At 45.5% G+C, this 25049-nt stretch overlaps 1 protein-coding gene across 2 annotated transcripts in view; it reads right to left on the bottom strand.

Moving 5' to 3' along the window:
* The window catches only part of ERG (ETS transcription factor ERG), a 138082-nt gene extending 114146 nt beyond the window's left edge, over positions 1–23936 (bottom strand). For both annotated transcript variants that reach the window (XM_014880649.2, XM_088160480.1), the window contains exon 1: positions 23820–23936. The gene's annotated coding sequence lies outside the window, so the exon portion shown is untranslated. The remainder of the gene's footprint in view (positions 1–23819) is intronic.
* Between the last annotated feature and the right edge of the window lie 1113 nt (positions 23937–25049).

Below are 25049 nucleotides of genomic sequence, written 5' to 3'. Positions count from 1 at the left end.
TGCTACACTGGCTTTTACCTGACTATTGCAATTTGGTACAGCTAAAAAGAGATTTAAATGTCCCTCTCTGTGGCTACCTCTGCATGTTTGTGGTATTACAAGTGAAGGCATTATTTCGAGAGCATATGAACCATTAAAGTAAGTAATTAGGCTGTGTTCCATTTCTGAGGGCCAGATAGGCATTGTAGGAATCTTGTACATATTAAAATATCTTTCTGCCATCCATCAGTGCATCAAAAACAAAGTGACATGTGGCTGTGGTGGCCTCATCAATTCTTCAAACCACTGACTTGACAGATCAGAAATGATGTATGATCACAGCTTTAGCAGGATTCAAAGCCTTGGTGCAGCTCTAAAACTTCATTTGGGTTCCCTGAAGTTATTAACTATTAGAAAAATTCAGGTATGCCAGTATTAAAGACATTTTATTAGGCGTGTTAGCATGTAGATTAAGATTTATGTGTTCTGTAACACATCAGTCTTGCTCTTCCTTAAACAAATGTACCCCTAAAAGAAGAATAAAGCAACCTCGGAGTTCAAAGAATTTAACTCAGTGATGCAAGATATTTCCTTTAAATGAAGATCCAATTTCTTCCACTTTTTTATGTTCCAGGTGTGTATAAATGTCAATCCCCAATCTCTAAAAGCAGTGACTCTGCCTTTTCAGTAGAAATAAAATAGTAAATTACTGTCCTCACCACTGCAAGCTTTGACTTATGCTTATGCTAATGAAATAGAGTTGGGATGACAAAAACAAATCAGTATTGTCACTTCCACTCACTGTCTGATGACTGCAGTTATAAATGTGGCAGAATTTCATAACAAAGCAACTTGGCAGTTCACTTGTTGAGTGTCTCCACAATGGAGTATAATTCATATATACACAATGTGTATAATTCATGTGGCCTCATCCTCAAGCAGCTCACACCTGACAGAACTCCTTGAGCAGGTACCTGACTCAGTCTCAGATATTACAGATCCTCCTTTAACTCCATCCAGCTCCTCCCAACATCCTTCTCCCCCCTCTCCTTGCAGAAGGGCAGGAGGAGAGGAGCTGGTGTTTGCAGAATTGCACAAAGCAGGACGATTTGACAATCTCCATCCCACTTCTGAGGCCTGGGGGGCAGCTGGGGACCCACAAAAATCCCCCCTCAGGGAGACCATGCTCACCATCCATGGAAAAATAACATGCTCCAAATATCTCCCCTTTTCCACTGGCTACAGAGGGAGTTTAATGGAGACAGAACACCCTGCACAGCAGTTCTGGGAGTGAGCAGGGCATGGAGTCAGGGGGTAAGGAACAATTGGGCCTCGTTTATATTTGTGAAACAATTAGTCACTAATTAGGCCGGCTTCACATTTGGAAAAGGGGAATAGCTTTAATTAGAGTGGAATTACATCCCTCTGACAGACTTCAGAGGGAACTCTAATGGCAGGATGCAAACTATAAAGTCTGCCAGGCTTTTACAGAATTTAATGGCTTATGGAGCATATTGGAAGTATATAGTCCTTTAGTATATAGTGTGTATAACAACCATCTGCCACAAAACCCCACATCCCTGCCAGGATCACAGCTACTCAGTGGGGGGAGAAAAAGAATTTTAAAACAGTAACCAAATCCCCAGCTTGGATCAAGCATCCTCATAGCTGCATTTGGGCAGCTTCTCTCCCTAATGTAGAAACCTCTCTCCCCGTGGAATTCTTGCCATGGAATATAAAGAAAAAATGAAGAGGCATTTAAGGAGATAAATATTTAATGTATAGCTACAACGTACACTTTCTCCTCTCCAGTCATGCTCTTAACTAAAGGAAGGCTCTGCACATGAACTTTCAGCCCTAACTAAGTAAAATTAATTTAATTGATGCCTTCTGTTCCTCACACTGGGGCTGAAAATGGGCACTGGCCTCAACATAAAAACTTCTTGGGAGCTGCAACTGTTCTGCAGCTTAGCTTGCATTGCCTTAGCTTTAAACCCCTTCCACAGGGATAAACAGCAAATCTTCCACTGCAAGCTGTGGGATCACTCCTGTAGAGTCCAAGGAATTCCTCCTGGAGTTTGGCTTTGAGGCAGGACAATCCAACCAAAGATATTTACCTAAAAAAACACAAGCACACTCCCATCCTCTGAAATCAAAAGTGAGCAAGATGGAAGCAGATGATGTTAAAATCCTAGAAGGGACTTGCATGGATGTATCCTATTTCCCAGCTATTTCCACCATGGAGCTACAGACTTTCCACCCTATGATTAAAGGTTTTATTAAAAAAAAAAAAAAAACAAACAAAAAACCCAACACACAAAAAAATCCCAAACACACACAAAAAAGCCCACTACTACTCTAAACCCACTACTACTCTAAATATTTCAAAGCACAATTGCAGATGCCCACTGTGTCTGTGAAACAAATGAAAAGGATTTAAAAATAATAATTTGGGCTTAGGAGCAAGAACTCTTTACAAAGAATTTCCTACACTTGTAAATACTCGCCCTTCTCATCTCAACTGTGGAAAAATGGGACACTTGTGGTAACTGAGTGTCAAAGTATTCAGGATTACACATTTAGAGCAAGACCTGGGGTAATAAGCTTGTTGGAAACCAGCACAGGTAATGCCCCACCAGCCAAAAAGCTCTTCCTGCACACACTCATACAAATTAACAGGTAAACAGTGCACCCACCTTTCCATAATCACTAGGGGGAAAAAAAAAATCACTCTGGGAGTAATTTTATAGCCAGATTCCCTGCTCATTTAACATTCCCTCAGGACACAGGCTGCCTCTAACACAGTCATCAGGTAAAAGGCAAATAAAAGAAAAAAAGCATAATACAGGGAATGTACAGGCAAGGACACAGCTTGTTTCTAAGAAGATGTTGCCTTCCACAGGAAAGAAAAGGAGACAATGGCAAAGGAAAAGCAGAATAAAGCTTTGTCTGTTATGTCAAAAGATCAGGATAACTAATATCCTGCTCTGTGCCAGTCTTCACTTCACTGCAGCCTTGGGAATAAAGTAACAGCAGCACACACAGTCTGGGATGCCCAGGTTGCCCACAGGTTATTATGAAAACTATGACCTTTCAAATCCTGTCTTATCTTGGAGTATTTTATGGCAAGCCGAGGTTATTTGATAATTTTAACCCAAAATATTTTTTCATTGCGTTTTTTTTTACACTGTCATTGCATTTTGTACTTCTACAGTACAATTCTCCTCCACTTCATTATCATCACCTGCATGTCTTGATGTACCACCTTCACTTCTGGAGACTGAAACCACAGTGTATCATTTTGTTGAGAACACTCTATTACAGTCATTCAATTACTGAGAATGTTCTGAATCCTCTCTATTTTTTATTATTGTTGAAGGAAATAAAATAAGAGGCATTCTCTAGTCACGTTTAGTTTCCAAGAAAACAATACCAGTTATTCCACTTCAGCAGTGGTGAGACAGCAAGGAAAGGCAAAGATATCATCAGTATTACACTGATTTTTTCAAGGTCTGGTTGCATGAGGCTCTGAGCAACTTGTTCTAGTGGAAGGTGTCCCTGGCCTTGGCAGAGGGGTGGAATGGATGATCTTTAAGGTCCTTCCAACCCAAACCATTCCATAATTCCATGATTTACCAGCATGGCACAGGCTCCATGAGGCACTGTCTGGAGCTGGCTCCTGTGTACACTGAGGCCTTGCATTGCTGAGACCTGTCTGGACAATTTCTCCACGGTACAAACCCAGAAGGTTGTCACAAAGTCCAGACAAATTTATGCTGGGAGAGCGAATTTCCTCCCTTGAAATTCCTCTCCTCACATTTCCCTCTGCCCAAGACTTTATCTCTTCTGCTGGTCTTGGGGAAGCCACAGGAATGAAAAAAAATGGGAGACGTTGTCAGGAGCAGGACTGGACTGTTAATCAGGAAAATAAATGAACCTATAAAACTCATATAACCTCGCAGAATATAAAGTAAAATTGGCCTGGTGGTGACAGTTTAATTCTAACCACTCTCTGCCAAAGTTTTGCTCGGGGTATGAATACACAGGTTGTCCAAAAGAGCAGCAAATGCCCCTTCTTTCCTAATTCTGAGACACTTCTATGCACATAGTTCAAGATAAATCAGACGTTAAAGGAGATATTTATGATTTCCAGGACTCAATAAACTGCATTTACACTTACAGTACCTTGGCTCTTTCGGGGCTGAAAAGACCGTAAGACCTCATGGATAGTTGTATAAATAAATGAATATATGAAATTTAGTAACAGGAACTCTTCTGACTCATAGGAGTCTTTGGAAAAATCCCTGCTAATCTATTAATAATAAAGAATCTGTAATGCTAAAATTGCAAACCCCAGCACGTCCACTGTTCTTAGCATACCAGAGAGACTTTTTCTGGTAACAGTAGCATATTCAAGACAGCACAGGCTTGACACAAGCCTTGTTCAAATTCTGAAGCCGGATACCTGGAATTAAGAGCATTCCCGTGCAAGATATTGGATATTCAGCAAAATTCTCAGCTCAGTGTAAAAAGCAAATATTTTTGAATGAGATAAGTACAAAAGTGCCCAGTGCAATCAATCAGTGTAGAACTCTCAGTGTTACTGGGACGGGTATCAGACTGTGTTCATTTTTCCCATGTTTTTCAGAAGAAGGGTCATTCTTATGTCCCTCATAAGGCCATGAACTGTTGGAGCCAGTCCCTAGAAGGGCCATGAGGTTGAGAAGGGGTTTATAAGGAGCAGTTTCCCTATGGAGACAGGACGGGAGAGTTGGGGCTGTTCAGCCTGGAGAAGAGAAGGTTGTGTGGAGACCTCAGAGCAACTTCCAGGGTCTGAAGGGGCTACAGGGAAGCTGGAAAGGGACAATTCATCAGGAACTGGAGTGACAGGACAAGGGGGAATGGGCTCCAGCTGACAGAGGGGGGAATTTAGGTTCGATATGTGGAAGGAATTGTTCCCTGGGAGGGTGGGCAGGGCTGGCACAGGGTGCCCAGAGCAGCTGTGGCTGCCCCTGGATCCCTGGCAGTGCCCAAGGCCAGGTTGGACATTGGGGCTGGAGCAGCCTGGGACAGTGGGAGGTGTCCCTGCCATGGCAGGGCTGGGATGAGATGATCTTTAAGATCCTTTTCAACCCAAACCATTCTGGGATTCTGTGATACCCGAGGCTGGACACCTCCATGCACATCATAATTAACTCCTTGCCTTGCCAGTGTATCAATCACACCCAACTTCAGAAGCCTCATTACCTGCATGAGGTGTGTGCTATTATTATACATAACAATGTTATATATTACCTGCATCACCTGCATGTGTTCCAGGTGAGCTGAGTGATGTATTAATAAAAGACTAAGACTTTTCTTGGTCAAAGTCCAATCTTCAGGCTGCCAAGCTCTCAGAGGGAAAATAAAACACAAAAAGTTCACCTTCCTGCTGTCACGTCAAGAGAGCACAGGGTGCCCAGAGCAGCTGTGGCTGCCCCTGGATCCCTGGCAGTGCCCAAGGCCAGGTTGGACATTGGGGTTGGAGCAGCCTGGGACAGTGTAAGGTGTCCCTGCCATGGCAGGGGTGGAATATGATGATCTTTGATGTCCCTTCCAACCCAAACCATTCTGGGATCCTACAGTTCTTGCTGTGCCTAAATTAGAAATTTACAGTACAACAAACATGCATTAAAGTACCCGGGATTACATTTCAAGGTTTCTTTTATAGGCTCTGTCTTTGGGGGATCTGAAATTTTGATTATTCAGCACAATTCTGCTGACTGCTTAAGTCAACTACATCGAAGTAACTCAGCAGCATTTCCCAGAGCTCTGTACCCCAAAAGGCCCTGCCTGTCACTCTTGCACTTAACTTGTACAGAAAACATAGATTATTTCCTACTTTCTTCCTGTTCTCCATCCTGAGCACTGATGTGATCATTCCTCAAATTTCCAGCTTCCTAAAGTGGAGAAATAATACAACTGAAAACATGCATATTATATTTCATCAACCATTAAAGGCACAGCGCTGTGACTGGGAGGCCTGAATTCCTTTCTTCTATTCTTTGTTAGTTTTGTGTATGTTTTATTTTTTATACAGTGCTTCAGGCACCACTCAAGAAATGATAATCTCCCCACACTGAGGCACAGTACAGTAAACAAAGTGAGGTGGAGAAGATCCCTTTAGCAAGGAGACCACGAGGGCTCCATTTTTAGCCTCATCCTTCAAGGAATGAGACTTGAGATACACAAAGTGCACAAAGGAGTGTTCCTTGACCTTTTCTTCCATCAGCTTAGGAATCATTGCCTGGTTTTGCACAAATTCAACAGGGTTTAATAGACTACAAAATATTACATTCCATTAAGACTGAGGGGAGCAAACAGCTGGGTGAAGCAAGGAAATAGAGTTGGTGAGCTACTGAGGAAAAGCTAAAAAGGAAAAGCCCTACTGAGGAAAGCCAGAAAGGAGCACATCAGAGAATCCACTCAGGATGAAAGGGTTCCTTTTGCAGCTCACAAACTACGGGTTGGGATCACTAAAAAACTTGCATTTGCCCATCTGAACAAAACCCTTTCTGTGCCCACACTCCTGCCCATCAGCAAGGACAGGCATTTCCCAAGTGACAAGTTCCTGCCACCCTCTGAGCACCACCACCATGTGCTGGGGCTGTCACCAGCAGCTTCAGCTGAGGTTTACCTGGGCAAGGCAGAGACTTCAGCAGGACAAGAGGAAAAGGCCTCAAGGTGAACCAGCAAAGGTTTAGATTGGATATTAATTAGGAAGTAAAATTCTTCACTGAAAAAGTGGTCAGGCTTGGTGGGAACAGGATGGTGGAAGAACCATCCCTGGAAGTGCTCAGCAAGGCAGTGGATGTGGCACTTGGTTTAGTGGTGCTGGGCTGGATCTTGGAGGTCTTACCCAACCCTTATTATCCTATGATTCTAAGGATGACAGATCAATAAATCTGGATCTCAAGTGAATTCCTGGTCCAGCCTCTGTGTTACTTCAGTGTGAGATGATATTAATGGTTTTAAACTGACAGAGAGTAGGGTTAGTTTGGATATTAGGAAAAAAATCCTTCCCTGTGAGGGTGGGCAGGGTTGGCACAGGGTGCCCAGAGCAGCTGTGGCTGCCCCTGGATCCCTGGAATGTTCAGTTCCAGGTTGGACATTGGGGCTGGAGCAGCCTGGGACAGTGGAAGGTGTCCCTGCCATGGCAGAGAGTGGAATTGGATGATTTTTAATGTCCCTTCCAACCCAAACCATCCCATGATTCCATGAGAAGCAGCATTTGCTCCTTCTATGTGATGTCTCTTAGCAGTTCTTTTCCCTTTTGCAAATACCTCTAAGATCATACACGCTCAGTATCTTAAATTAATCTTCCTGTCACCGTACTCTGGAGATGGAAAAGTCCCTTCCCAACTGTCACACACCTTCCTGGTTTGACACAGTGTTGTTAAAACATCACCAATTTATCCAAGCAGGAAATACAGGCAGTGCTTTGTGGAGGCACAAGATATCCACAGGTGCCTTCACAGTATCCAAATCTGTGATTTGGCCAACAACTTTCCCAAGTTAACAACAAGTCTAGCAAAGAAACAAACAAAAAAATTAAAAAAAGAAAAAAAAAAAACAAAAAAACAAAACCCAAACCAAACAAAAAGTTTCTCATAGTGTTTTAGGCTCCAGTTTTCCTCACAGATTCTTGAATCTATTTCAATCTCAGTAACAAAGGGATTTTCAAACACAAATATCTCTGTCCAAAGACCAAGGCACCTATACCTTATTCACAAAGTAAACCCACTTTTTGTGACAAATTTATCAGTTGCCCTCAGTAAATCTTAGGAAGAAAAATACCAAGCAAAAAGGTATTTATATCATTTATACTCAGAGTAAAACAGGAATTTTTAGTAAGACTGTAATTAAAATAAATCCTCTTTCATAACAATTAGAGGAGCAGAAGCTGCCCTCAAAAAAATCAGCACCACAGCTATTTAGTGTTTGTATTTGAACAAGAATGAAAGAATATTCAGATAATCTGAAACATTTTCAGCGTACACAGAAGTGTGTTAGCTCTATTAATACAGTGCTTTTAAACAGAAATATATAAAAATTGATTTTGAACTATTAATGTTTTAGTGGTGAAATCAGAATTACATTGTTCCTTATCCACAGCATAGCAAGCTTTTCTCTCACAAACATTTTGACAAAAGAATAAGTTGCAGATGTCCATTTTTCAACCCAAAAAAACCAACCCAACAAAAAAAACCTCCAACATTTGAGCTACTAAAAGGTAGAAAACAACCAGGGAGAATTATGACCAAATGCCAGATATTAAAAAGTTCTCCACATGTGGCACAGAAAGAAACAGCCAATTCACTGCAATTGTCTGCTGAGCAGGTTGAGCCTCTCTCCAACTGGTAGCAATCAGGCAGGACACTAGAGCGGGCAGGAAATCTAAAATTAGGTTTTACTACCTATAATGGAGGATTTATGGGATAATTTAATTGGCAGTCTTGGGACTGAAACCCATGGTAGGGGAACAAAAACATCTTTCTGGATATACTCACTGAACCCTTCCTGTAGTGGGCTGAACAATAAAAGTACTGGAGAAATAACCTGGAGATGTAATATCCCTTTTTTCCTGCAAAGTAAGCGTGCATGACAGTATTTGTGGGTGTGGGGGGGTTCAGCAGAGACAGAAGGCAGTTGTGCATTGATACAAACTGATTTTTCTTCTTTTTTAGGAGAACTGAATTGCTTCTTGCAGCGAGGTGTGCCTGTAAGGACATGAGAGGTGACAAAGAGCCCCAGATAAAGAGCAGGCTGGAAATCAAGGCTGTAAGGGCATGAGAGCACAGCCCCAACACTTCAGTGCCTGTGGCAGACTGAACCCTGCCCTGTCCTCACCACCCTGGACCATCCCCAGGATCTGCTGAGCCACCTGGGCTTCCCCGTGGCCCCTCTGTGCTGACACAGACCTTTTACAGCCAAACCTCAGGGATGTCAGAAGCGCTTTCTTGCCTTTCTCTGCTCACCAGGAGAGCTCTGAAAGGGTTAACATCCATTCTGTGCCGGCTGCGAGGCTGAACAGGGGGTAACAGGATCCCTGCTCCATCCCCAGGGGTGTTCCACCCGTGTCAGCACTTGCTACTGATGCCTTTGCCTGGCTTACTGCATCCATTAGATGGGTTTGGGGGCTCAGAGAGAGGGGCAAGGACACGTCCCACTGCCACACAATGAGGGGGATGCGCTCCCAGGTGATGCTGGCAGGTGATTCCTGGTCATTTCACTGTAAATTCCTCAAAAACTGTGGATCCCCAACCCCACAGCTGACTGGGATGCAGGGAACGGACTGACATGAGAATGAGGGAGCAACAGCCCCACCAACCCCTTACAGAGCCCTGATTCTGCCACCACCAAACCCACTCACAAACTCACAACCCCCCGGCTGAGATTCCTTCTTGGATTGTTTTTCCCATCTCTCAAATCCAGCAGTTTAAGAATGGCTGTCGCTCATCCTTACTCCCAACTCCTAGAGCCAACCCATTCCAAAGTTTTCCTTGTAATGGGATCTCCACTGCAGGCCTTTATGAAGCCATTATGGCATTTGACAAATGCCTTCAGCTTTTAAACACGTGAACAGTCATCTTCTATTCCTTGGTGACAAGTTTTGAGAGGATGACAGAGGAGTATGTTTAGTGTTATTACCTCTGGCTTACCACTGGCACTGCCAAAAGGAAATGTAAACAATCAAGTCAGTATAACAATCCTTGATTATTATTCTTACAACAGCCCTGACACCAAGATATAAGCTATCATAAATTTAAAAATGCATTCCCATTTATTTCAGAAGGCAACACGCAGGAAAAGGCTGAAAAAAAATTCAAGGCTGTCTCAAGAACTTCTCTCTCAGCACATTTCAAACTTGATTGGTTTGACATGAAATTTCAAGTCCCAGAAACAGTGGAAAATTAACTAATTTCAAAAATCACCTTTTGGAGAAGCTCTGCTGACAGCCACTAAGTCTGCAGTGAAATCAGGCGGTTTAGAAACCCACTGAGAAGGCTACAACAACTCAAAAAAAAAAAGATGTTTAAGGAAATCCAAGTGTGGCAGTTTCAAGATTGGGCTCAGGTTTATTCACCTCTCCCACCTTCTGAATATCAACCATCTTTTATTTATTGCTTTTTATGCAGTTCCTCTCAACTTTTTTTTCTGGTGATGTGAACAAGAAAAGTGACTGCCATCAACAGTTTTTGCAGTTTTTAAGCCACTCATGCTCCTCCACTAAAAGGACCATCACACCCCCTGACAAAGACCTATCATTGCTATCTCTAGGATGCTGTTGAAATGTCAAATTAGGATCTTTCCATGATCCTGAAAACTGTCCTTTCTGATAGATCAATTTACTTTCTATTTCAAATTATATTTGACCTTTACTTTATATTTGAAATGTTTCTTCTACAAACTTCCCTTTTTATTTTCCCCTGGCTTACATTTTCTTCCTTTGGGGATAACATAATTACATTGACATAAAGAAGAAAACCTTTGTGTCTTAAATGTTGCCTCTCTGTTGCCTGAACTTAAAATATGTGAAAAGTTTATAGACCTTGACAGATTCAGGGTGTGGTACAACACACTCTCCTTCATGCAATGCAGCCTCCATCTGCAAGTAAGTTGCCTTTTCATGGAAATACTATTCAGAGAGTATTTCCATAAAAATTCACCCTGGCAGGGCTGTGTTTCTCTTGTCATTCGCCCAGCTGTGTTCCTGCCTTGATTGAGTTTTCATTTTGAATAAGGCACAGCAGTCATTTTCGTGGGGGGAGCTGGGGGAACTTTCCATCTTTACGTAAGAGCAAAGCCTGTGGTCCTTGCAGCAGGGCTGCAGGAGGCATCAGTAAAACCCAGGGCAGCTGGATTTACAACCAGACACAGTCTGAGGGCACATTTCAACCTCCTCCTGCCCTCGTTTCTAGTTCCTTTACTAAAGACAAGGAATGCAGCACGCTGAGTCCCAAACTTTGCTTCGCCCAGATGAAAATCCAGGTTTTCTTGGGGGTTGGAACAAGATGATCTTTAAAGTCCCTTCCAACTCAGCTCATTCATCCTGTGATTGTCAAAGTCCTGGCTGAGATCAACACAAGGCCCCACACACTGAGCAGGAGACAGGGCCCAGAGGAAGAAGAGGTGCAGAAGAAGAAGGAACCATCCTTAAAGAAGAGATCACCTGTCCCAGGTGGTCAAGTTCAACAAGGTCACACCACTGCTGCTGCCAGGGCTCCTCAGCCACCAAATCCCAGCAGTGCCCTGAGGCAACAAGTGCCTTCCAGACCCAGCATCTTTTATTCCCTCAAGCCAAAAAAATTTCAGAAATTTCACCATTTGCCAAAAAAACTTCCTTACTCCTGCAGAAGGAAACAGCAAGGCCACTGCAGGAAGGATCCCAGCATGGCCTGAAGTACCTGCTGAACTGTGGAGTTTTATCTTCTTTTTGCCAGGGTCAGGATTAAATGCTCGAGACCATATTTCTTGTTCGGACTCAGATGTTTATTAGTTCTTATCTATATCACAGCCTCACAAACCGTGAGTTCTACAGCACTTCAAGCTAACAGATTAAAAATGGAGCAGTAGCTCTCTCTCTCTACAAGGCCTTTTAAGGGTTAATTGTCCAATTAAGAAATGCCACCTAAATTATTTTTACTTTTAACCCAATAACCAACCACCCATGGCCCGCACTGCAGACTTTTTCACCCAATCACACAATATCACCTAGACCCAGGAAGAAGAAGGTGAAGAAGAAGGACAAGCCTCCACCCTAAAACCTCCATCTTGCTTTCTATACATTACTATATTCTAAAACCTTCAAGTCTTAAGTCTTCCACCATGTGATATCACACACTTCTATTGAAACTACACCCCCATGATCCCAGTTCTAGCATTCCATTTTGGAAGCTTCTCCACGGCCTCAGGTGAAATGCAGAGTTCTCCTGGGGGCCAGTGCCTGTCAGCACAGAAAGTCTGAAATTCTCAGTGACCAGAGTTCCAACACTGAAGCCTGGGCCATTACCTGGAGAATGCAAATTCAGCTTTCCCCATGCAGATGGGGATACCAAAGGAAGTCTGAGGCTGCTCCTGCACTGCTCCCAGCAGGTGGATGAGCCAATGTCCCACCATGGCACCAAAGCAAGGACACCCAGTGCTGGGGCTCACACATCACCACACTCCCCTGTGGTCAAAAGGCATTTTGAGCACACTTCCCAAACACAAATACTAAATGATTATTTTAAATTATGGGGTTTGTATTTTTCCTGAAGCATTTACGCTGTGCTGAGGCTGAAAATGGACAGTCTGTGGTCTCTTTTACGAAGCTGTTTTTATCCTCTCAGAACCAAAGTGGTAAACCACTAATGGGCATGAGCATTTTTCTCATTATCAGTTACAATGTTAATGACTCTTATTTAAGCAAGCAGTATTTTAAAACCTTTCAGCCATGCTTGTTCACTTATTAGACCTCAGACTGTTTACTGTGTCTTTTCTTAAGAAAGTTCTTTTATGATGTTGAAGGGAGGAGGCCATTTCAAGACGAGGCAGCAATTTGCATCAGTAAACACTTTAAGGAACATGTTTGCTCCAGTGTCTTAAAACTGACTCATTTTCAAAATCCCTTGCCTGAAGGATCAGTGCACTGTGGTGCTCAGGTCTAACTGTAAATAGCTAAATGTTCAAATTAAATCAGTCTAGCAGCTAAAGCAAAGACAGGTTTTAACCTCAGCGTTGGGATCAAACTCTGCCTTGTAATCTTGTGCAAAACACTCAGCCCACTCTTAGAAAACATTGACGAAGTGTTTCAAATTTGTTTGCCTGAATCCTCCATCTCCAGGAGTCCAGAGCCACCCACACAGACGAGCACAGGCCATAGAGGTTATTTTCATACAAGGACTTTTGTCGGCTTCCCTTTTTTTTCAAGCCCCATCCCAACAGCAACATGGAGAAAAACAGAGGCATCATCACAAGGGCACTCATGGAGAAGTATCCAGGGTTGGAATGGGAATGGGCAACTTTAGGAAGGGTAGAAAGCCAAGCACAAAGGCTCTGGCAGCCAAAAAATCAGGGCACATTCATAAAACAACAGCCCAACGTTTTGAAAAGTATCGAACAAAGCGGTTGCCAAAGGGTTGCTGTCATCTCCAGGAAAAGCAAGCATGCCACAGATATTTCCTGTGCACGCTGATCCTGGGGGAACAGTAAAAGTGGGTTATTACACAGACCTACTCTCAGTGTTCTCACTTTCATAATACACACGAGTGTTTCCTCACTGCATCCATTCTTGCTCGAAGCCATTGGTGGGCAGCCTACCTAACTCAGCTTTTGTTTAAGTTCTTATGTTCTTCCCAGGTAATTGGCCCTACGGGACTTTAATCTAAATGGAGTGTGTCTTTGTAGGGACCTAGCAGAGGTATTTCTAATGTTTAATGGTCTCCTGAATTACTACTTTCCTCCCACTGTGAAGGAAATGGGCTCACCGCCGTCCGCTTCCCCGTAGCATTCATTACCACTGGAAACACGGATGTGGAAACAGCATCCCTCAGCCCATCCCATGCAGCACAAGCACACGCACAAAGAGGCAAATATTCATCCTCCTGAAGAGTAAAGCACTTGCTCCACGTGGATGTGACCAAGCAAAGGTTCCCCTCACGTGCAATTACTCAGAGTTCACCTCTCTGGGCTCATCCCAGGAGGGCGAGGGAATTGGATCCCAGCACAGCTCACGGTGACATGGGCACGTACCTGGCAGCGGTGTGGGGATGGGGATCTGCCTCTGTGGGGTTATTTGTTGCCTTTCCTGTGCAGCCCTTTCTCAGACCATGTCTTAATGTCTTCCAGACCCCCAGCAGCCCTCGCACCATATGTGGAGTAAGAGCACCGTGGAGTGAGTAACTGGCTAATGAGTTATTCTCACAGCCTGCTCCCCTTAGGAGCTGGTACACATCTCAGTGCCTGCCAGCAGCACAGTGGAGAACCAGCTCTCAACTGCTGTCAATGCCTAATTTAAAACCCTTGCAATTATAGCACTACAATAGCAACATTTAGTTCACCTAGAAGCCAAGTGCCTCATTCACTCCCTCTGTCCCTGGATGAGGAATTGTGTGTCCAGCAGGAGCAGGGCAGGGATTGTCCCTCTGTGCTGGCACTGAGAGACCCTCGAGGGCTGTGTCCAGTTGTGGCTCCTGCAGGAGAGCCCTGGAGGGGCTGGAGGTGTCCAGGGCAGGGAAGGGAGCTGGGAAGGGGCTGGAGCCCCAGGAGGGGCTGAGGTAGCTGGGAAAGGGGCTGAGGCATGAGAAAAGGAGGCTCAGGGGGGACCTTGTGGCTCTGCACAAGTTCCTGGCAGGAGGGGCAGGGAGGGGGGGTCGGGCTCTGCTCCAGGGAACAGGGACAGGAGGAGAGGGAACGGCCTCAGGCTGGGCCAGGGCAGGCTCAGCTTGGACAGCAGCAGGAATTTCCCCATGGAAAGGGAGCTCAGGCCTTGGCAGGGGCTGCCCAGGGAGCTTTGGAGTGCCCATCCCTGCAGGTGGCACCTGGAGGTGGCACTCAGTGCTCTGGGCTGGGGACAAGGTGGGGATCGGTCAGTTTGGACTTGATGATTTTGGAGATCTTTTCCAACCTTAATGATTCTGTGTTTCTGTAGCACAGAAAACTTCTACATCAGCTCTACTCAAGCACTGGATTTGAAAGTTTCCCTTTAGACAACACAAGAGGGGCTGAGAAGGGAGGAGCATCCCCAGGGCCATTCAGTGCTGGGTTAGTGACAATCCTGAGTGTCCCACAAGCCTGCCGGGCTTTTCCTCCCTTTTCTTGCCTGTTGAGATCACCTGACCTGCTTTAAGAAAAGGAGACAATATTAGAGGAGATGTGCTTTGGCTGTAAATGTCAGCATATCCAAAACACCTTTCAAATTTAAACCAGAAAATATAGGATTCCCCAGCAAGAGGAAGCTACCGGGTCCGGAGAGGAATTAAAACAGGAGACCTTGACAGCAAATCTTCACTGACTCCTGCCTGCCAAGGGACTGGGAGGAGGCCAGGGATGGAGCAGGAGGGAGTTGTGAGATCTGCAGGCGTATGACCCATGTCTCCTCCTCTATGAAAGATGAGCCCACACAGAGAAAGTGGAAATTCTCTGAGCTCATACAAGGGAAATTTTATCAAAAGAAAAAGCGGTGGCTGTTTCCTGTGCGAAAAAGACAGTGCTTTTAAATGCTGTAGTAACTGGGGGGAATTAAGGCTTTAGGATATCAGCAGTGAGAACAATTCCAGGGCTTTTCAGCCCCAGCAGAATCGCGAGGAAGAAACACTTCAGCTGAAGAGCTTTGCCCCCTTGAAAGCCATCAGAGAAGCTTCAGCCACTTCAGCAAGGACAAGATTTCAACCACTGAACAGAAATTCAGAGTTTTCAAACTCTTTCATGGGTTATTCTGGAACAGAGGAGGAAGAGGAATTTATGACTTGGTGTTATTTTTCCATGTAAAACCAACTGAAAGTGGTAAATATGTTAAAACGGGATTGTTATTTTTCTTTTCAAGAGAGCAATGCTCCAAAGGAGAACAACAGGACTGTCAAACACCCAGGAGCACATGTGGTGTGCTTACAACACTGGTTTTGAGTTTCCATGCACCAGCCAGGCTCCAGCTTCCTACCAAACCATTAAAAACGAGAAAGAGACGAGAAGAGTTCAAAAATTCAGTATCACCTACTTAGCCGGGAGTGACTTTTTGTGAAATGATTTGCCTTGCTAATCCTTTCCATGGAATGCAGATGAGAGCTGACAGGGATGGGGATCTGGTTGGACCAGGCTCCATCAGCCTCCCCAGGAGCTGGAGAGGCCCTGGGCTCACCAATGCAGGGGGAACTCGCCCCTGATGCAAGGGACAACCAGACTGGGGCTCGGGTTGCCAGCGATGATTTGTTCCCTCGCAGGTCCATAAACACGCATTACGTCAGTGTGGTTTCAGGCTCATTTTTAGCGAGGCCACTCAGTCCAAGAGGAACCAGAGGCAGTGGTCAAAGGGAGCCTCTCCATGCTCCAGACGAGCCCACTGATCCGAACCTGCTCCTGCAGGGACACGAGGATGCCAGAAACCGGCGCAGAGCGCTGGCCAGAATTCATCCGACCGTAACAGGCAGGAACGAGGGATCACGCTTTTCCACCGCAAATGGAGAAACTAGCCAAGCCCAAATCCCCTCCCCACGAATTTCAAATGCCTTCTTTCTGCTCTTCCTGGTGTTAAACACATGTTACACTCGCCTTACAAAACGTGCACGGTTTGTCTGGTTCCGAAGCAGGGGCTGGAGCTCAGCAAACGTCCTCGCTCTCACTCCCGTTCCTGCCTTCCAAGAGAAGTGCCAGAGAAAGGATTCTATTTTTGTAAGAGTTTAAAGGGCACGGTCAGAAAAGTGACTATATAAAAATGGCACCTTTTCATCCAGCAGATCTGTTCCCAGTGAGTATTCTGAGTCATGTCTGCTTACTTGAGTGACCAAAATAGATTTTTAGTACTTCTCACTCCTCTCTAGTCCTGCAGAACCAACACAGCAAAGAGGGAATTATATAAATCCTATCTTGGACCAAAACCTGTCGGGATGAGCCTGAGGGGCAGAAGGGAGGGCTGGACGTGCCCCTGTGGGTGGCACCCCAATGCCACAAACACCACATCACACAGGGAGGTGTTAGTCCGGAGGAGTGCAGGACAGCCCCAACTCCCTTCAACCTTGGCTCCTGCATCCTTCCACAACCTGATCCTGACCCCCCATCCCACATTCCTGCCCTGCAGACAGACCACAGGCCGAGCTCCCTGGGCTCACATTTGGTTACAGCTCAGTCTCCTGTAAACTGTCATGGAAATCACAAGCAAATAACAAACACGGGGCTCGCCCCTCCTTCCCCACTGGCTCCGTGCAGAGCTGCTCTGCAGCTCAGCTGTGCTCCTTGCAGGGACCACTGTCACCAAGGGGCTAAAAACTGCCCCTGACAAGTAAAAAGCTCACAGCCTGTCCAAAATGAGCCTCCCATAGTTGTGCTTCGAGAGATTTAAGCAAAGTATAGACCCAAGGCTGTTATCTATGCAGTTGGACCAGCCTAAAAAAAAAAAAAATCACTTTAAATGGTTGTTACTATTTCCTTCATGAGCAGAACAGACTCCTAAGAGAAAGGCAGCAGCATTAATCCATTCCTATCTTACTCTGAAGCTGAAAGAAATGATGGCTAATGTTTTCTTACTCAGTTGTTCAAGGAAGATAAGAGGGTAGTGCAGAAAGCATAAAAAGGTTTTCTGTTGCTATTTCTAATGTTCCTATTTCTAAACAAAAGGGAAGTAAAAAAGTTATGTTTACTTAAAATTAAACTTTAAAATTATAAATAAGCAATAATAATAATTTCCACTCAGACTGTATTATTTATCTGGTCTCTCTGCTATATTTTACTTGCACTTTTTCCCCTCAGTCTCCCTAAGATCAGCTGCAGGGAGGCCTGGATTTGTCTATGGATGCAGAATTCAGGGCACTCCATGCCAGCCACGTAAAAGCTAAAATATCCAGCCCTGCAACCCCAATTCCTAGCCAAGCTGCTGGGCCATCTTCTGCATCTTCAGTGCCTTTCCCAAACGAGCATCACTGCCTCAGACTGGCAAGACTAACCTGTCCTCTGGCCAGGCTGGAATTTACACAACTGCTGTCAGCCAGATCCTTGGTTTTTGGACAGCTACAGCGAGGTGAGGTGAATCCCACCCTCCTAAAGCCATTTTTCAGTCTCATCACTTAGAACTGACTTCTCTGCAAGAAGGAAGAGGCCAGGTTCAGGTTTCTTCAAGCTCTTCATTTCAGGAGGGTGATGAATTGCTCTGCTGAAATGAAGCCTTGGAGGTGCCTACCAAAGAAGGTGCCCTCGGTGGTGTCAGGATGTTGACACACATATTGGTGACAGATGACTTGGCTTGTCTTGGTTGCAAGAGATACAGAGACTGCTACAGACTGTTTGCCACAAATACATAAAAATACCAGAGAACTTATAAATGCAGCAAAGGAATGAAGAGCACCAGCCCAAATTCCCAGCTTCACATTCCGGGCAAATGTAATGAAATTTAAGAAAAGGCACACAATATCGACCAGGACTAAGCTAGGTCTTGATTTGATATTAAATCCTTTATCTTATCTTAATGTGGTAATAAAACCTTTATTTTTTTCCTTTTCCAAACCTGTTTTAAATGCAAATTTTTGCACAAGCCTGTGTAAAAAAAAAACAAACCACACACAAAACCTTTCTATAAGTCTTTGAAGAGCCAACTACAATCAGAACAATCAATGGAACAGCAACAGCAGTTCTTTAGAGAAATCATTGAGAACTTTTCCCATGTCTGCTTTGCAAGTCCTGCAGATCAGCCACTTTCCCAAGCAGATTTTTCAGCTTAGTCTCAGTGCATGCGGCAATGCAGCATCTTTATGTTACTTTAGTAGTTAATCCTTTGTGTATAATTTGTGAACTCTATAGAGAGCAGTCCTTTTTATAAACAGAATTTTAAACCACCAGGTTTAAATTTATTGCAGGGTTTATTCAGAACTGACAAAGCCTCCTTAGAAAACGGAATTTTGCTAAGAAGCCTTTCCTTCTGCATAACTACAAGACTTCCTTCTGTATAAAACCCTTTTCTACTTACACAGAAAAATATAAACCATAAAATTGTTTGATTGCCATTTTTTTCGTTTGATTTACAGAAAGAGATACACTGTGCAAATTTTCTAAATCCCTAATTTTTTGCATGTACATTTAATTGCATTAAAATCACACACTGCATGCATTACAACTATTAATATAAATGATTCGCTGAAAGATTTTTTTTTAAGTCAAATCAGGTCAAATATATCATGTATATCCATACTTGAGAAGCTAAAAAAAAAGTAATCAACTCAATGCAAAAACTATGGAAGCAGGAAGCCTGAATGCCTTAAAAAGTAGAAGAAATCAATCAGATTTCACAAAACAGTTTGTTGTAAGATATCCATAGGACAGCAAAAGCTGCTCCTCCTATGCCAATGCTCCCAGAACCAGAAAAATGAAACGACCTGAACAGCTGATGAATCAATGTATGTTTTAACAGCATAATAGTAGCGTAAAAAAAAATTTAAAAAAAAGGAAAACAAACCCTTACCATCACTTGTAGCAGACAGTAAAAAGCAGGAGGAAAAGATGCTAATTCAGCAGGCAACGCATTTGGGATGATGGGAGAGAAACCTTCCCCAGACCCACTCACACCTGCACAGCCTCACCGGGGTGCCTGTGTCCCAGCCAGGGAGGGCTGGGACCTGCTGTGCTGTCCTTAGGGCAGGAGCTGGGTGTTAGCCAGCATTCCCAGTGAGTGCTGGCCACAGGCAGCATCCCCAATTCCCAATTCCCAGTTCCCAGACCCTGCAGCTCCAACCTCCTGGCGCTGCCCCGTCCAGCCCAGCACCCCAAATCCTCTCCCGCCGCGGCCGCTGCGAGCTCAGTCAGGGCTTTCCTGCTGCTGCCGTGCCTCTGCGAGGTGAAAAGAAAACAAGGCTGTTTCATTAGGGACCTCCTGGAGGAAGCTCAGAACTTGGGTGTCTGAGCAGAGCTGATTGAAACCACATTTGAGGTGGTATTTGCTGGACCGGCCTCGCGCGGCGGCCGCCGTGCTCATCGTCCCCTACCAGCCGGCCTTGCTGTCCCCAGTCAGCAGCTAATTAGGCTGTGTGGGGTTCCCAGCTAAATTCAGGAGGTCTGAAACACAAATGAAGGCGATATTTGTTGGCAGGAGCAGCACCTGAGAGAGGCAGCAGCTTTGGAATATCCCACCAATGCTGCCCAGGCAAGGAGCACGGCATCTTTCCGAAGGCTGGAAGCAAAGCTGCTGCCAAGACCCTTTAATAAGCACCTGGGTGTTGTATCACCTATTAAATATTAAAATGAATCAGCACAGAAAGCCTCAAAGCAAAACCAAACCCTCACCTGTGCACAGCAACCACTCCCCAGCCCATTGTGGTCAGCCAGAGCTGTGTGGCTACAGCTCGAGGCCCTGGGGTCTCAACCATCCCCTATAAAAGCAGGTTGTATCTCCAGCTAAAATGAAAACATGTGTTTATTGTTTTTTCTTTGGGCAGACGATTAATATTTATGTGATGCATTATCAAACAAAAATAACTATGTATTTTGTTCCTGGAATAATGTTTTTTTTTTTTCTTGTTGGAATGAAGCTGTGCCAAGGAGGGATTGCAGCTGATGCAAGCAGCGTGCAAGGACAATCCACTTACCCCGGCAGCTTTCTAAATTAAAAAGTGGCATTTCTGAACAGGGGTAAGTAGAGGAAAATAATTGCTGTGGTGGCATCTCACACTCCACAGAAGGAAAAGTGCCACCCAAGGCAGCAGGAGATGCTCCTGCCACAGCAGGGTGGGAAAAGCAGGCGTGTTACAAATCCATTCATGCCTATTTTAGATCCCATTTTTGCTCTCAAACAACATAAAAAATACCTCACTGCACACGTTCTACTTTTGATAAATCACTGATTAACGAGGACGTGTACCGTGTCCACAGCAGAATAAACTCTTTGGGTTTCATTGTGAAATTGCTGTTTCTTGAATTCAATTAACCCCTCCAGATTATACACAGACCACTAAATATAAATAGAAGAGGTTAAAACGCAGTTTAAATATAACAGATACGGCCACAACTCCATATTTAGATATACCCTTCAATTTTTTCCTATTGCCTGCTTTTTACTTACATTTAAATTTAGTAAAGTAATTTTAGACTGCCAGTTTTCTACCTACACTAGTTGACTACACTGTGAAGGAAATATATTAGATTAGATACCACTATCTTCCAAAATGACAAATTGGTACAAATTTTTTGAACTCAAACCTTCAGCCAAAAAGACAAAATGATTGATTTTCCTGGGAAACCTGCGTGTCAAAAAGGGCATGGCCAGAACCACCCTGGGAAGTAAAAAATATTCCAGTGGCTGTAAGAGCAGCCAGTTATGGGTATAATGAAAACCAGTGTGGTGTTATCACACAAAAGGTAATTCTTCCAACCCAAGACAGACAACATTATAATTCAAGCTGAAAATATCTTTGCCCGGTGCAATTTTTTTTTTTTTTTTTAAACAAAACCATTTAAAATCAGCTGTATAGGAGAAGTGCCATACAAAGCATACACTAATCCCTGGCATCCCTTCCCAGCTGCACAGAAAAAGCAGCGGGCAGCTTTAGGCACTCAGGGCTAAGCCTGCCCCGCTGACCTCAGCTGATATGGATCAGGCCCAAAGGGCCCTTTCCAACCTTACCCCCTGTCAACAACTTCCACCTCGAGCTCGGGACACAGATTTCCACAGAGCTGCTCACATGATTCAAAGAAGTACAGTTTTGCCCTTATGGCTGCCTTTTCCTGGAAAAAAAAAAAAAAAAAAAAAAAAAAGAAGTAACAACTATTCACTTAAAAGAAAATGGCAAGCTTCCTGATAGTGGAACAAAACCCCAGTGCAAAGGATATTCCAGGAAAAGGGTTTGTTTCAACGCAACCATTTTAAATTATTTTGTTGTTACCTGCTTGTAACTCCTGGAGCATTTAGTAAAGCACAGTGAGGAAAGGAAATGTAACGTGTAATGTTTTGGGGCTACCAGATGCCATCAGCACCGCAAAAGCTTCTCATGTGTTTTTTTGATCCTCACGGGAGGAGGAACTGCTGCTTTCAGGGATCACAGCAAAGCCATCAAAATTAAACACTGTGCAGAGGGAGAGCAGTGCCGTGAGCCTCACGCTGGGACAGCAAAGCACTGGGGGTTCGGAGAAAGCACGGTGGGAAAGGATTTGCCTCATCAGGAGCCAGGTATTCTGTTCACGGGGTGTTGTTCAAACCAACGGGACTGCCACCGTCTTCCCAGGGTTTTCTGTTTGTTTACACAGCTCTGTGCATGCACAGAAAATAAACTTCTCACAGCAGAGCAGGTAGCAAAGACACTTTCACAGGGCAGGCTCCTAGGCAGAATTGTCATTTGAACAGCAACAGCAGCGGGATCCAAACTGGTGTTCCAGACAGAAAAGGACAAACAAACGAGCATCCTTGTGATGAAAGACACAGCTCCCAAGTCTGGAACAATCTGAGATTTAAGCTCATGGTTGCCCATCACTGTGAGTCCTCATCAGACTCACACCTCCAGATTTCTTTAGTGCCTTATTCAAATTCATTTAAAAGAAAAAGAAAGAACCCCACAGGCACTACTGCTTAAAAACCATCAGAAGGAGAACATGCATAATATACACAAGTCTATCAGAATCTATCTCGAAGAACCAAATGCTGCAGAAATGACAATCCAAAGGGAGTAACACCTCAGGAGCAAGAAGTCCAACTAATCACACCTAGGACTTAGCCTGACAGATCATTTATAAAATTCCTGTAACATGTAACTCTAGCCAGTACTATATGATTTGTTTAACTTTGGGACTAAATTGTGGGAGGTGGGGACAGATGCTGTTCAAAGCTCTAAACCCTGAAATGTTTTCGGAGCTGTAGATTTTTTCTTGCAAACTTTTTCAAATAATTTGCCGTTGTTTGCCCACATATGCCTATGAAAGAGAAAATAAGGACTGGTGCTGCTATTCCATATCGTTGTTTTTATAAATGCAATTTAAGAAATAGATCAGGCAATCACCATAAAAATATATTTGTCCCGTATGAGGTATGGCTTAGTCTGTTCATGCCTTTAATTATTTACTTCTAATTGGGAAACTATCAATTAATCTATTTCTCTTCCTTGATTTTCCTATCAGTTCAGGTGTGCCTGAAATCACATACCTGATATATGTATCCTGACAAAAGTTCGCATTTCATACCTCAGGAAGAAGCCGTATTTGCCTGCTTCACTTGTTTCAGTGAAACCAGGCAAGTGCTCAAAGGGTTAAACCAAAGGAATGTGACATTTCTCCATGTGCAGTTCATAGACCTATCCTGGTTTTCCTAATGGACTCAAAATTACATGGGCAGAACGGGGCAGAATGTAATTTCCAAACTTACTTCAGAACAGCGCTAATTCACAGAACGACACTTAGAATACAAATAAAAAAACTTCATTAAAGAACGAGCCATTTCCTCGCACCGTGGGCTCTTAGCAAAGGCAGCAATGAATGGAAGTTTATGTTAGCCAGAACTTGCAACTCCAGCTTTTGTAAATACAATTACGTGCACTCCAAACTCCTCAGCGAAGTCATCTGGTCACCAAAACAGAGCTCCGCATATCCCTTACTCTGAAAAGTACCAAACCAAACCATGACTCCCCTCAGCCACGCAGGTAATTGAAGGTTTTCCTACGCGCAAGAGCTGCCCAGCTTTTGAAAAGCCATAGAGCTATTAGGAAATTGAATGATGAATTGCTGAAAGAATTACAAAGGCACCAACGCCGCTATTACGATTCAGAGGGGGGGAAAATGATGGCGAGGGGGGGGAAGGCGATATCATTTCTGTCCGAAAATCCAGCGGCCAGCCCGAAACCCAACAGCGTCGATCCTTCAGAACTTCAATAAACTCCTGCGGGGTTCGCGCAGAGGATGCGCGGCTGCGGCTGCCGAGTCCTCGGGGCTGCCACCGACGGCCAGGGGACACCCGGCCGGTCCCTGTGCCGCCCTCGGGGTCACCGAGCCCCGCCCGGCCCCTGTCCCCGGCTGGCCACTCGCCCGATGGGTCACTCGCCCGGCCGGACCCTCGCCCATCTCCCCGCCGCTCCCGCCCCGACGGCCCCGGCGCTCCGCTGGCCGCCCCCGCCCCATCGCAGCCCCGGAGGGAAAGCACTTACCGGGCTGGGGCTGGGGTCGGTCCGGGCTCCTGGGGACGGGGACGGGGCGGGACGGGACGGGGAAAAGCAGCGGCCGCCAGCGGCGGGAGCTCGGGAGGGAATGAGGGAATGAGGGAGTGAGGGAGTGAGGAGTGAGGCAGCGGGCAGGGGACGGCGGCGTTGCCGACTGCGGTGAGTCACTTCAGTCGGGACGGGCTCAGCCCATCGCGCTGGCCCCCGGCTCCGGGCGCCTCTTCCTCTCTCCAATCGCCGAGCGCGGCCGCCGCCGCCGCTCCCGGCGCTGCCCGGGCTCCCCCGCCGCCGTCGGGGCGGCCCCGCGCCCGGGGCGCTCCGGGACCCCCGCCCCCGGTGCCCGCGTCCTCCCCCGGCTGCGCTCGGGGGGCGGGAGGGGCCGGGCGGAGCTGGAGGTGAGCGGGACCCGCGGGGGGAGGACGGGGAGCCCGGCGGGGCCCGGCTCGGCCCGGCCCGGCCCGGCCCGGGGGGGGGGACGACAAGAGCGCGTTGGAAGGGACGAGAACAAGCGCGCGGTTGTGGCGGGGACCCGACGTGAATGCCAGCCTGGCTCCTAAACCAGGTGGCAGCGGCAGGAATAACGGGATGCTGGGGGATAAAAGGGGAGCGAGGCGGGGGGGGGGAAGCAGAGGAGGTTGGTCCGGTGAGTGCAGCCCCATCTCCCGGGGGGGATGGAGAGGGGACCCATCCCGGCGGCGGTATCCGCACTCACCTCGCACCTGGGAGCAAACCCAGGCGAGAAACTCGGTTGCCACCCGTCCTATCCCTGTCTCTTGTCCCTGTCCCATCCCATCCCTCCCTCCGGGGCTCCTTACCGGGGCTCCGCTTGTCCCCGACCTTCCCCGGGCACGCCTCGGCCCCCGCCGCTCCGCCGGGCATCGCCCGCCGCTCTCCGCCAGCGCTCAGCGCCCGGCACCGCCGTCCGCAGCACAAAACCCAGTAGTCCCTTAATCAAAAATAATAATTAAAAAAAAAATTATAAAAAAAAAAATAATTATAAGCGTCTCAGTTTTTAAAGCAGAACTACATAATGTATTAATTGGTTGCTATTAGCATGCAGTTTTATTGAGCATAGCACACAGAAGTCTGATTGTAAGCGAGGAGTGTTTTCAATGAAAGTGGAGTTATTTTAGCTGCAGACATGTTTACATTTCTGTGGTTTAGTCTATAACTTTCTCTTTTTCTTGCTTCAGAATTCTGCTCCATGAAGCAAAGCCC

This window comes from Sturnus vulgaris, chromosome 2 (assembly GCF_052056855.1).
Source record: "Sturnus vulgaris isolate bStuVul1 chromosome 2, bStuVul1.hap1, whole genome shotgun sequence".
NCBI lineage: Eukaryota > Metazoa > Chordata > Aves > Passeriformes > Sturnidae > Sturnus > Sturnus vulgaris.
The sequence above is the reverse complement of the archived record's forward strand: the minus strand, read 5'-3'. Positions and strand labels throughout refer to the sequence as shown.